The 14,200-nt window shown below is 42.3% G+C and overlaps 1 protein-coding gene across 3 annotated transcripts in view; it reads right to left on the bottom strand.

Moving 5' to 3' along the window:
• The window catches only part of DROSHA (drosha ribonuclease III), a 478,288-nt gene that overhangs the window by 332,830 nt on the left and 131,258 nt on the right, over window positions 1-14,200 (bottom strand). The window lies entirely within an intron of this gene.

The raw sequence follows: 14,200 nt of genomic DNA on the forward strand, positions 1-14,200 counted from the left end.
TAGGCGGATCAGGCACATTTTTAACAATTGTGTCCCTAATAGTAGGTGCCCTTTTATATACGAACTTTGGAATCGGTGGAAGGACACCCCCCAGTTCTTTGTCAGCCAGTAGTATATTCCAATGGCGTCTAATGACTTTTTCAATGCATTTATGTTGTATACTGTAATCGAAGATGATAGGCATCAAGTCTTTATGCAATTTTTGTTTCGGCTTATCACTCATAAGAGTCTGTCTATCCATTGTTGCCACTTCTGCAATCTTCTGGTTAATAAGGGAATTGTTGTATCCTTTTTGTTTAAACCTTTCTCCCATGTCTTTTGCTTGGGTGAGAAAAGTATCTTTGTCTGTACAATTTCGTCTTAGGCGCATTAATTGCCCTTTTGGAATGTTAAAAAGCCAGTTTCTGTGATGACAACTTTCAAGCGGCAAGTAGCTATTACGATCCACATTTTTAAAATGAGTTTTAGACCGGAGTTCGTTATTTTCTTGTTCCACCTCTAGGTCTAGGAATGTGATCTTTTTGTTGCTGATTTCCCAAGAAAGTTCAATGTTTCTGTCATTGGTATTTAAATCTTGTAGAAAATCTGCTAGCGTTTCTTTCTCGCCCCTCCACAGTATGAAGATATCATCAATATATCTTTTATATATGTACAGATCATCAGGAGGTTCAGAGAAGATTTTCCCTTCTTCCCATTGGGCCATAAAAAGCCCAGCTACACTAGGGGCAAATTTTGCCCCCATGGCTACGCCGGTTTTCTGGAAAAAGTAATTGCCGCCATACCAGAAGTAGCTATTTTTAAGACAAAAGTCCAAACTTTTTACCAGATATTTTCGTTGGATGCAGGGCAACTGGGAATATTTCCTGAGGCCCCATTTGACTGCTTCGCATGCTTGATGATGTAGTATGATCGTGTATAACGACGATACGTCTGCTGTTGCTAGCCAAAAGGGTCCATCATCTCTTGGTATATCATCCAGGCATTGTAACATCTGTTTTGTGTCTCTAAGATACGCTCTTGTACTCTGAACTACTGGCTGTAAATAGAAGTCAATGTATTGCCCCATTCTTGCAGTTAAGGAATCAATTCCATTTACTATAGGTCTGGGCGGTGGATTCGTGCTGTTCTTATGTATTTTGGGGAGTGAGTATACAATAGGTGTGCGACATGATGTAGGGATCAGATATTGTGCTTCTTTCTTATCCAGGATTCCTCTTTTTAGTCCTAAATGTACAATCTGTTCCAAGGCTTTTCTGCATTTAAACATGGGATTACTCAGAAGGCGGTTGTAGGTGTTGGTATCTCCTAGCATTTGTTCCATGCTCATTTTATACTGTTCCTTGGAAAGTACCACAATGCCACCACCTTTATCGGCTGGTCGAACTACTAGATCCTTTCTTTTCATCAATTTGCGTATTCCACTCCTAATATGTTTCGGTTCTTCTTGTTTTTTCACTTTCAGGTCCATTAGTTCTCCTGTGACCAATCTTTTAAAGACTTCCACACATTTATTATCTTTCACAGGCGGATTAAAAATAGATTTATTCTTCAGATTACTATGTCTAATTTCTTCATCTGGATTGGCAGTCCTAGTTTTGTAAGGGTTACTGATCATATACTTTTGAATATTTAATTTCCTTACATACTTTTGAATTCCTATATATGTCTGGAATTTATCCAGATTTTTCGCTGGTGCGTATTTGAGGCCTTTATCTAGGACGCCAATCTCTTCATGTGTAAGTGGGAGTCCACTTAAGTTGAAGATTCCCTCTCCCTTTCTGTTCTTTTTCTTTTGTGTTCTCTTTCCTCCTCGCTTTCCCCGTTTCTTTCTGGGGTTCTTCTGTAGGTTCTTATTTCCTCTGTATGTCGAGGCGGATGGTATTCTTGACCTCTCTCTAAAAAAGAAGAGGTATTGGGATTTTGATGTCTTTCCACTCTATCATCCACTGTTCGCTGTTCTAGGGGTGCATAATAATTCCGTGTAGGGATTGGACTCCTATCCTGTGGGTGATGAGTGTAATAACCTCGATCTCCCTCTCTTCGATCATTTGAACGAACAGGGCTTCTTCTTCTCTGTTCATGTGTATATCCTCTGTTCTCATGGTATTCATTTGGACGTCCCTGATAATAGTTGGTTTCCTGTGGCCGACCTCTATTCTCATAGCCTCCACCTCTATTATCTCGTTGGTTTTGGGGCTGGGGTCTATTATCCCTCTGGTCTTGTTGTGGTCTTTGTCCATAGTTATGGCCATTGTTATTATTTCTGCGTTTTTTCCAGAAGGGTTTCTTCCAACCATTCTGTGGTGTCCGCTCATTTTGGGGTGGTCTTCTCTCATTTTGGTAGGGAGTGTGTTGATTATAGTTGCCCTGTCTCTCTTCATTTCTGTACTGCCGTGTAACGTTACCCCTGCCTCTATGAGGTGTACGCAATGTTAGGTATGGACGTCGGGACAGCGTAAAATTTTCCGTTGTTTACGTCGTTTGCATAAATCGTTCGTGAATAGGGCTTTGCGTAAGTTACGTTCACGTCGTCTAGGCATTGAGCGGGCATGATTTAATTAGAAAATTCGACGTGATACTGAGCATGCGTGCGCCGTTCAAAAAAATCGTCATTTACGTGGGGTCATGCTTAGTTTACATAAAACACGCCCCCCTGTTCCTCATTTGATTTAGGCGCGCTTACGCCGGCACATTTACGCTACTCCGCCGTAACTTACGGCGCAAATTGTTTCTGGATAAGGAAACTACGCTCTAAGTTACGGTGGCATAGTGTATCTGAGATACGCTACGCCTGCCTAAAGATAGGCAGTTCTTTGTGGATCTGGCCCATAGGGTTTAATTTTCTTTCTGTATCCTATCCAAAAAATGTATTTGCTATAGATACATTAATGTATTCTATGCATGAAGGTACAAAAAAAAAAAAAAAACGATGTGCACAGCAGTCCCGCCTAATACTTACCTGGGCCCCATCTCGATCCAGGGATGTGCACAAGAACAGTGGCTCTCCTGGGTCTCTTCCTCCTTGTTGGTTGAGAGAGCAGCAGGTGTCTGTGACTCCCACTATGGTCAACCATGGCCAGTGAGCCAATGAGGAGATGGGGGGTGGGGCCAAGCCAAGCACAGTGTGAATGGACACACAGAACAACGGCTTGAGTGCCCCCCTAGCAAGATGCTTGCTATGGGGGCATTTGGCAGGGAGGATAAGCCTTATCTTATAAACTGCATTTGTCATGACTTTTCATAGCCAGGTAAATTTCAGCTGTAACCATACACAACTGCATCAGGCTTTATGACTAAAACGATCTGTAGTAAGCACTGCCACTCCCAATCTGCCTATTATTGTGTCTTTTTCATGAAAGACAAATAAATGGTTTTAAGCGGTGAAAAAAAGAAAAATAAATTAGTATGTGTGTGTTTAAATTCAACATCTTGGAGTACAGTACATGACACAGGCAGCACATTCATACATCATGGAGTATAGCCATGTACCATAAAGTGATTGGACACTGGCAAGCTTTTGAGGAAACAACTCTCCTATAACCCTACCCCACTCTGTGAATAATCATTTTTGTAGTAAGCAATGCAGAGTAAACCAAGGAAAGGAAGGGAGGATGGCCTGTGTACTTTACTCCAAGTTATGGAACTTATAGGCAAGTAAAATACAAAAGGGGGTTGGGAGGGCCTTGCTCATAAAAGCTTACAATCCAATAGGGTGGTTTAATGGTGGATGTTTTAGTAGGGTGCCCCTTCTGAGGCAATAGCAAACAGTTTGTCTCATAGAAGCAGCATCTTTGAGGTATTCTCCAATGGCTCCGACTAAGTTCAGGCAACGAAGAGAAAAATTGCTTTTGGACGCCGAGGATAAGGGCACAAGAATGTCAGTACAATGTCTTTATTGAGGTGGAACATTGAAGCCACCTTTGGAAGAAAGGATGGTGGTGTTGTGATTTCTAAAAAAAGGCTCTTTACAGGAAAGGGACACATATTCAGAAACACATCTGACAGACATGATTCCTTAGACTATATCAGAGGCGATATGTTGTGTCATTCCAACAGATTTTTGAAAAAACAAAATGGGTAATTTCAGGCACGTACAAAGTACCAAAAGCATATTTTAAAAGACTCAGTTGCAGTTGTATTATAAATGAAGCAAAATTAAACAATATTAAAGAAAAGCGCTATATAAAACATTATGGCTGATATACAGTATATTGACAACATGTCACCAAATTCTCTCAACTACCCAATTATGCCATATGTACTCTTGACCTAATTGGGAAAACCATCAGTTTTTGATTGCTTGAGTGGAAAATGGGAGCTCATGTTGGCTCTGGTGACCCCTTTGCCAGTACACGTTCTTGAGTTCTTATGGGCTACAACCTCCTTGTTCAGTTATCTGGTGCGTTTTCTGTAACTGCATCACTGTGAATGTGATTTTTTTAACCACTTGACCTCTGAAGATTTACCCCCCTTCATGACCAGGTGATTTTTTGGCATACGACACTGGATTACTTTAACCGACAGTTGCGCAGTCATGCAATGCTGTTTTTATTTTTTTTGCACTATAAACCGAAAAAGACAGACAAATAATAATAAAATAATAAGAATAATAATATTTTTTACTCACTTAAACATATCCAATAAAAAAATCGGGAAAAAGAAATCTTATTAAATTTAGGCCAATCTGTATTTGGTAAAATAGAAATCCAATTAGCATATATTGATTGGTTTGTGCAAAAGTTATAGGGCAATTCTAGGCCGGCTGCAATTCTAGGCCGGCCGCTACTGTAGGTGGCGATTCCATCGCGGTCGGCGTAGAATATGAAAATGACTACTTACGGCGATCCACGAAGATACGCGCGTTCGTCGCAATCTCTTACGTCGTCGCTAGTCGTTTTTTTCCATCGCAAAGTTAGGCCTGCTTTAACATGTCTTATCTTTAGAACAGCCATGTTAAAGTATGGCCGTCGTTCCCGCGTCGAATTTCATTTTTTTTTTGCGTAAGACGTCCGGGAATACGAAAAGCCGTAACGCACGTCGCCGTTCAAAAAAACGTTGGGGCGCCGTAATTTTGCGCAAAGCACATCGGGAAATTTCCTAACGGAGCATGCGCAGAACGTTCGGCGCGGGAACGCGCCCAATTTAAATGGTGCCCGCCCCATTTGAAATAGGCGGGCTTGCGCCGAGCGGATTTACGTTACACCGCCGCAAGTTTACAGGTAAGAGCTTTGTGAATCAGGCACTTACGCTGTAAACCTGCGGCGGTGTAACGTAAATGGGATACGTTACGCCGCCGCAGTGTAACGTAATTCTCTCTGAATCTGGCCCATAGCATCTACAAATTATGGTATATATACAATGAAACTTTTTTTATATACTAGTAATGGTAGCGATCAGTGACTTATAGTGGGACTGTGATATTGCAGTGGGCCAATCTGACACTAACTGACACTTTGTGGGAACCAGTGACACTAACAGAGTGATCAATGCTAAAAATATGCACGTTCACTGTACTAATGACACTGGTTGGGAAGGGGTTAAACATCTAGGGCACAGAAGTCATACACAAGGCCTGCAGGGCAGAATCCGTCCCTCCAGGCCATTTAATGTGGCCCTCGCACCTCTCCTGAAGTTGCAGGAGAGCTCCAGCCCTCCTCTGGTCCTCCTAAAGACCCCTACGTTCTGCTTTTAAGCCATGCATCCAGCTTCTTCCCAGCAGCAGCATAAGGAAAGGGGTGTGCACTGTGATGTATAGGAGAGTGAGGGACTCAACTTCTGATGGTGGGGTGGCTCTTAACATCTAATGTAAGGGGCCCTGGACATCTAATCTTACAGATACAGCCAGCACTTTTCACAGGTAGGGTTATAGGGGAGGCTCTTCATGAGGGTGAGTTATCAAAAGCTTGCCAGTGTCCAGTCATCTCAAGGTATGCGCCTATAACCCATGGTGTATGAATGTATTTTCTTTGTTGTATGTATGATTAAGAGAAGACAATTCTCCAATCAAACATGGGAGCCAGTTTGTCTTGGACCAAGAATGTTACCAATCTTGATTTGTACCCTTTTTTTAAAACTGAACAGGTATTGATGGGATTAGCAAGTAATTTATGACATATAATGACCCACTCTGACATCCCATGCCAACATACAGTTGCAGGCATGGTCTCCGTGCATACTAAGATAAATGGTTTAATCTTTTATATTTACCAGAAATGTTAAATGCAGAGACTAGAAAGCATTTCTAGAGATAATCAGCAAGTCTCCATGAATTTTATGCAATCCTCTATAACTAATTTATATGCATTATACCATGTTGCAAACAGGGGATCAAACAACACGTCTATGTTTATTATCACATGTTCTGTAAATTTATTGGCCCTCTGCTAATTCATCAAAATGCACAGACAAATAAAAGATAATTACTGTGAACATAACCATATGTTCCCTATGGATTGTCTTGGAATGAAAATTAACAGAACTGGCTCTATAAAACTTGCATTTTATTATTTATACATGGTTATGGAGGCTGCCAATATATAAACCTTAATAGTTTGAAACCAACTTGCAAATTACACAAATAAAGCAGTATCAGTCAATTAAAAAAAAAAAAAAAATATGCAGCAGCAGGAACAATACTTACCTGTAAGTGTGCACCATGTCCATGCATAATTTAGAATTCTTCCCTCTGATGCCACCACATCCTTCCCATAGCGCTATTTTTCTGGTGTTGTGGGGGTTAACATCAGTTGTTGCAAGAGTGAGTTTTGTGTTGTGTCACTTACCATCCCCTTTCACCCATCTCATCTATTCATATAACTTTGACCATTATTTTCCAGAACGCAAAGCGCTTTATGAATGGATGACAGGCAGACGAATGACAGGATCTACCTCCTACAATGACAAAACTCTTTGCATCTAGAAAAGATTGCTACACGTTCTATGTATGGAGGAGGCAGGCGGTAGGGGTGGGACAGTTATTTTACACTTGCAACAGCTGATGTAAACCTCAGCAGTGTTGTGGGGCTGTGGGAAGGACCAGGCAGCAATGGGGAAATTATTTTTCAGACTAGGCAGCAGCCAATGGTACATGGGACACGCTTCATTATAGATATATCATGTTCCTGATGCTTAATAACAAAAAAAAATAACCAAACCAGCTTTAAGGCCAAAGGGAACCTTGTTATCTGTTTAAAGCAAAACCTTAGGTATAAATTATTTTACCTAGAATTTTTTAACAGAATTAACAAAATATAATATAGCACAATTTAGCCAGTGGGATGCAAAATCTGGTAAACAAGCACAGAGGAAACACTGCCCTGCAGATCTACAGTATCGACATGCATTTTCATAAACATCCTTATATGCATTAAATGGCAGATACCTGATCTTGCATGTCTATAAAGTACCTACAATGCCATCCACAAATCTTCTGAGGGAAATCAGCAATCAGACATTGTTTTATCCCTAATCGACTGCATAGGATTTTTAGCACATATGCTCTGCATAGGCTAAACAGATTCACCAAAAGGTATCCATTAATGCTTTATCTATTAAGGCTGGATTCACACCTATGCAGTTTTGGTGTTTTACAGTCCATTTTACATGGTTTTCTATGGAACCTATTATGTAGTGCAAATTTGCAAAATGCAAAAAGCACTAAAAATGCATAGGTGTGAATCCAGCCAAAGACCATGCTAAAAGGCCCAGGTAGAGTCAGACTGTGTTTCTGCATTTAACCACACTCCATGGGAATGTTTGAGAAGTACCAAGTAAGATTGCTAGATAGGTCTGTGAATACCAATTGTGTGCAAATGTGGACTCAAGTAGCCTAAATATTTATAAAGCCGGGTACACACTACAGTTTTTTTGGGGAGTTTTGTGTGCAACCCAGCGAGTTGCACAAAAAAAAAAAACTGACAGCTCTGTTCGGGGCCACTGTACAAACCATGCAAGGTTAGTCCAGCAATCCCCCCCCCCCACCAGAACACCCTGATCAGCGCTCTCTGCCATTGGCCGAGTGCTGATTGGGAGTCGGTCAGCTGCTGACTTTCCAGCATGTGCGTCCGAGAGACCGGCATACACGTTTGAAGATCGGACAAATGAACGTCATTTTTTTTTTGTATGCTAGTCTCATATTGAAAACCAATAGGTTGCTAAAGTTACAAAAATTATCATACAACATAATACAACTTCGGAAGAGATGTAATTTAACGTATTTTATTCTTTCATTTTCAAGTATGCATAGCCTTGGTTTTTGTTCAAATACTATACTAATTACACAAAATCTGTTTGTTCTATTATTGTATGAGAGACCTTTTTGGATAATTTTTTCATGAACTGTTGTGATCAGCTCTCGAAAAGCTATGTACTAATGATCAAATTATCAGACAACCGCTCCGAAAGCAGTATTTTTGTTTGATTTTCTCATCTTGTGTAATAGGCATTACATGATTTATAAGATGATGATTCACTTTCTGTTCACTTATTGTGTTGAAAAAGGCCATGGCTATCAGAGAGTACCATTTCCAATTTATTGTTTTCTTTTTCTTTAACTTTTTTTAATTCACCTGTCAAAAGCTAGTCTACTCAACAGGAATATTATAGTTGAAGACTGAGAACGGGGAACTGAGTCATATGCTGGTTAATTATATCAGATAGGGACTCAAATCTATGAAATCTCCCACCCAAATGTTTAGGCTTTGTTCCTGCTCAACCTAAAGTCCTCCTTCCTATGATTGAAGTGTTTTAGCGTTTCCTGCTGCATTTGTTATAATGAAAATGAATAACCCAATAAGCATAATTTGACTTGCTGAAAACTGTTGGAATAACTATGCTATATGAGGAGCTAAGAGCAGATTCTGTCTCTCAGAAAATATAAAAAAAAAGTCCTTTCATTTGAAAAACCTGTTGGGCCAATAAATAATCCTGGAAGAAATGAACAATGCCTGTTTACCATAACAACCAAACATTTGTCCGATGATAACACCATTTGTTTCACTGGGAAGCCATCCTTTATGCCCCCCCAGCCTATCCTTTGTGATCTCCTTTTTTGAAAAACCTGGATGGGTTTTTCTCCCTAGAGTTGTCAAAACCACATACCGCAATTCATGTAGCAGCTCTCTTGCTTACCTGCTATTATTTAAAGCAGAGTTCCACTCAAAAATATAAATTTAAGCTTTTCGGATTACCCCTCCGGTGTCACATTTGTCCTCTTTCGGGGGGGAGCAGATACCTGTGTAATCCAGGTATTTGCTCCCACTTCCAGGCTTAGATCGCCACAGTATCCACGGCGATCTATGCCATGTCCGGCCCCTTCTTCATCCGCCCCGCTGTCTTCTGGGAGACACACAGGTCCCAAAAGACAGCAGGGACCAGTGAAATCGTGCAGCTCGACTCGGCATGTGCAGTAGAGTACCAGGAAGTGAAGCCGTGAAGCTTCACTTTCCAATTTCCTTACATAAGATGGTGACACCTCCACTCAAGAGCTGAGGGACATAATTATTGATATACATAATTATTGATTTAGGCAGCAAAGCTTAAATCCCATCGGATCAGAAACAAATATAATCTGTGAGATTCTAGTGTACAGCAACACAGATTGTACCAGGACAAGCAACATGAATTTGGAAACCATGTTTCATGACTTGTAAGGTCAGATACACCAAAACTCATCATCATTGTACCTAATTTCTGGATGTGTGAATAGTCACAAACAGCCTGGCCGCTATCACCTTGTAATTGCACTGCATGTCCGAGTGGCTGCAGTTATTCTCACACATGGCTAAATGAGAAGACTCAATTCAACTTAATACTGGGAGAAGAGTAGCAAATGAACATGTGATAGTATTACCAAAAGGAGTTTAATTTTTCTATATGCGATACCAGTAATATGACCATTAAAAATGTTGTGCATATATTCTGGTCACGTATACTGCCTAGTAGAACTGCTTGCGTTATAGCTAGGGTTGTCCCAATACCACTTTTTTAGGACTGAGTACAAGTACCAATACTTTTTTTCAAGTACTCGCCGATACCGAATACCGATACTTTTTTTTAAATGTGTCCCCGAACGCAGCCATGTCCCCCCACAGATGCAGCCATGTCCCCCACATATATGCAGCCATGTCCCCCCCAATGCAGCCATGTCCCCCCCATATCCAGCCATGTCCCCCCCATATCCAGCCATGTCCCCCTCATATCCAGCCATGTCCCCCCCCCATATGCAGCCATGTCCCCCCCATATGCAGCCATGTCCCCCCCATATGCAGCCATGTCCCCCCCCCCATATGCAGCCATGTCCCCCCCATATGCAGCCATGTCCCCCCCATATCCAGCCATGTACCCTCCCATATCCAGCCATGTCCCCTCCCATATCCAGCCATGTCCCCCCCATATCCAGCCATGTCCCCCCCATATGCAGCCATGTCCCCCCCATATGCAGCCATGTCCCCCCCCCATATGCAGCCATGTCCCCCCCATATCCAGCCATGTCCCCTCCCATATCCAGCCATGTCCCCCCATATGCAGCCATGTCCCCCCCCCATATGCAGCCATGTCCCCCCATATATGCAGCCATGTCCCCCTTACCTACATGCTGCCGCATCCCCGCTGCCGCCGCCAATTGGTTAATACGGGCGGGGAACATTACAGCTTTCATTTGAATAGCTGTAGTCTTTCGCGCCGCGCTGCGTATAGACACTCCCCCTTGCTCGGGATTGGACAGTTCACCCGAGCAAGGGGGAGTGTCTATACGCGGCGCGAAATACTACAGCTATTCAAATGAAAGCTGTAATGTTCCCCACCCGTATTAACCAAGTGGCGGCGGCAGCGGGGATGCGGCGTAGCGTTGGCGGCGGCGACGGCGCGGGGGGGGGAAGTATTCTATTTAGGTATCGGGGGCATCTGCGGGAGTACAAGTACTCCCGCAAATACTAGTATCCGTATCGGGACCGATTCCGAGTATCGGGACAACCCTAGTTATATATAAGCCCATGAAACAAAACACTTAAAGATGCATTGTGCGGTTTACTTTTTTTTTTTTTTTAACAAACTTTATTGAAATGTCACATTGTCACAGGTTATATTGGTTGCAGCATGGTGCGAGGTAGTGAATTGCCTTGCACTGCACTGAAAAAAGTGCTACATGCTGTACTTTATTTAAGCACACACCATAGCAATATGGTGGTATGAACCAGCTAGGTAGCAGACAAAGAATTTTGCCTCGTCTTGCTTTAGGACTGTGCTGCAAAAGCCACCCAACACAGTCCTACAGCACCTGGTGTGACTAGGCACTAGCGGATATGCACAGTCGTCTTTTATTTTCTTTAGTAAAACATGAAAAAGACCACTAATTTGATGTAATCAATCCCATCAACATTTGTGAAACTTTGTTTCTATGTATAATTTTTAGTCCAAAATACATAAATTAAGCCATATGTTTTTCTTTATTTATGCAGGCTTTGATTTCTGATTTTCAGTGCTAGACAGTGGTTGTGCTATACTGTCCCTTCCTAAAATGCTATCTATGTGTCCGCCAATTCAAACACTGCAGTGAAATGCACAGAATGTGACTGAAACCATAACAGTTCTTAGGAGAGAGTCAATGAGAATGTCCTCTAGTTTCTATAACAAATTTACATTTTTTTTTTAATTGTGATGATTTATTATTATTAATAACTATATTGTCCCCTAATCTCTCTTTTTTAATCTCTCTCATAGATATAGATTAGGGGTGCAACGGATCACAGATCGAATCGAGTCACAGATCGAATCATTTTTCGGATCAGCAAAAAAAATTGCAGTCTCACTGTGCCCCAAATTGCAGCCTCGCCAGGGCAGAGGAAGTGAGAGGGCGGCCAGCAGGGCCAGATTTCCTTTCCCCAAGGCCAGGTTACCGCAATATATAGAGATAGATAGATAGAACCTCACATAAAAAGTATCGAAGAGGAAGCATGCAAAAGTGAGAATGTGCGAAATCATGTATATAATCATGCAAAGGAGAGGAAATTTGACAAATGGAGGAGTGAATCATATCAGCCCAAAAAAAACAGGGTGTACAAGATCACTTGGTTCCATTGGAACGCATTAAGGCTATTTTCACACTGGGGCGTCGCAGGCGTTAGCGGCAAAGCACCGCTATGTTTAGCGGCGCTTTACAGCCGCTAGCGGGGAGCTTTTAACCCCTGCTAATGGCTGAAAAGGAGTTAAAACTGCCCGCAAAGCACTGCTGCAGCGGCGCTTTGCCCGCGGTTTGGAGGCGCTGGCCATTGATTTCAATGGGCAGGGGCGCTTTAGGAGCGGTGTACTCACCGCTCATAACAGTGCCTCAAAGATCTGGCTAACAGGACTTTGAGCGTCCTGCCAGCGCACCGCTCCAGTGAATTCTGTGGCTCTTTCAGGGCGCTTTGCAGGCACTATTTTTAGCCCAATAGCGCCTGCAAAGCTCCCCAGTGTGAAAGCAGCCTTACATCCTCAACTCAAGGACAGGCTCTACAGTTTGGAGGAGATTCAGAGCAATAATAGGTCTCACTCCTGTCCTGTTGTCCTACCTGTGTGGCCTACCCTCCACATCCCTACCTCCCAACTCCTTATTCCCTCATTCTTCCCCCCTTTTCTAGAAACCTCCTACTGATACCCCCCCTACTACTGTCACTTGCTCCCCATGTAATACTTAAACCTGGAACCTTAAACCTTTAGGTCGAATACCTCCTAACCCACTCTCACTCCAGTCATTTTGACACTTAAGGGTTCACAAGTACTCTAGTCTTCTTAAAATGGTGCTTGTTTATCACTGGAACAAGTGCATCCAAGCTACCACCTCCTGTTAACTGCCTGGTGAGCCTCAAGAACACAGCACTTAGCCAGTCTCTGCAAACCTTCATGTAATCCATTAAAAAAAGGGAGAAAAGCTGGTGCCATGGAAGTCGGCTAAAACATTGTTTTATTATAGCATGTGAACAACAGTCAATGTGTTTTGGCCATCAGGCCTTAATGATGTTTATCACCAATTGTATCCCAACCACTATCCAGTGGTATATACAGTGCATCCAGAAAGTATTCACAGCGCTTCACTTTTTCCACATTTTGTTAAGTTACAGCTTTATTCCAAAACATATTAAATTCATTGTTTTCCCTTAAAAATTCTACAAACAAAACCCCATAATGACAACATGAAACAAGTTTGTTTGAAATGTTTGCAAATGTATTTAAAAATAAAATAAAAATAAATCACATGTGCATAAATATTCACAGCCTTTGCTATAACACTCAAAATTGAGCTCAGGTGCATTCTTGAGACGTTTCCACAACTTAGAGTCCAACTGTGGCAAATTCAGTTGATTGGACATGATTTGAAAAGGCACACATCTGTGCATATAAGGTCCCAAAATTAACAGTGCATGCCAGAGCACAAACCAAGCCATGAAGTCCAAAGAATTGTCTGTAGACCTCTGAGACAGGATTGTATCAAGGCATAGATCTGGGGAAGGGTACAGAAAAATGTCTGCAGCATTGGAGGCCCCAATGAGCACAGTGGCCTCCATCATCTGTAAATGGAAGAAGTCTAGAACAACCATGACTCTTCCTAGAGCAGGCCACCTGGCGAAACTGAGCGATCGAGGGACAAGGGTCTTAGTCAGATAGGTGACCAAGAACCCGATGGACACTCTGACTGAGCACCAGCATTTTTCTGTGAAGAGAGGAGAACCTTGCAGAAGAACAACCATCTCTGTAGCACCTCACCAATCAGCCCTATATGGTACAGTGGCCAGACAGAGGCCACTCCTCAGTAAAAAAGCAACTAAAGGACTCTCAGACCATTAGAAAAAAAACATCTCTGGTCTGATGAAAGATTGAACTATTTGGCCTGAACAGCAAGCCTCCTGGCTGGAGGAAACCAAGCACTGCACATCACCTGGCCAATACCATCCCTACAGTGAAACATAGTGGCAGCAGCATCATGTTGTGGGGATGTTTTTCAGGGGTAGGACCTGGGAAACAGGTCAGGTTCGAGAGAAAGATAAATGCAGCAATGTACAGAGACATCCTTGACAAAAACCTGCTCCAGAGTGCACTGAACCTCTAAGACTAAGGAGAAGGTTCATCTTCCAACAGGACAACAACCCTTATCACACAGCCAAGATAACAAAGTAGTGGCTACAGGAAATCTCTGTGAATGTCCTTGAGTGGACCAGTCAGAGCC

The sequence above is a fragment of the Rana temporaria genome, chromosome 5, assembly GCF_905171775.1.
Source record: "Rana temporaria chromosome 5, aRanTem1.1, whole genome shotgun sequence".
NCBI classification, from domain to species: Eukaryota; Metazoa; Chordata; class Amphibia; order Anura; family Ranidae; genus Rana; species Rana temporaria.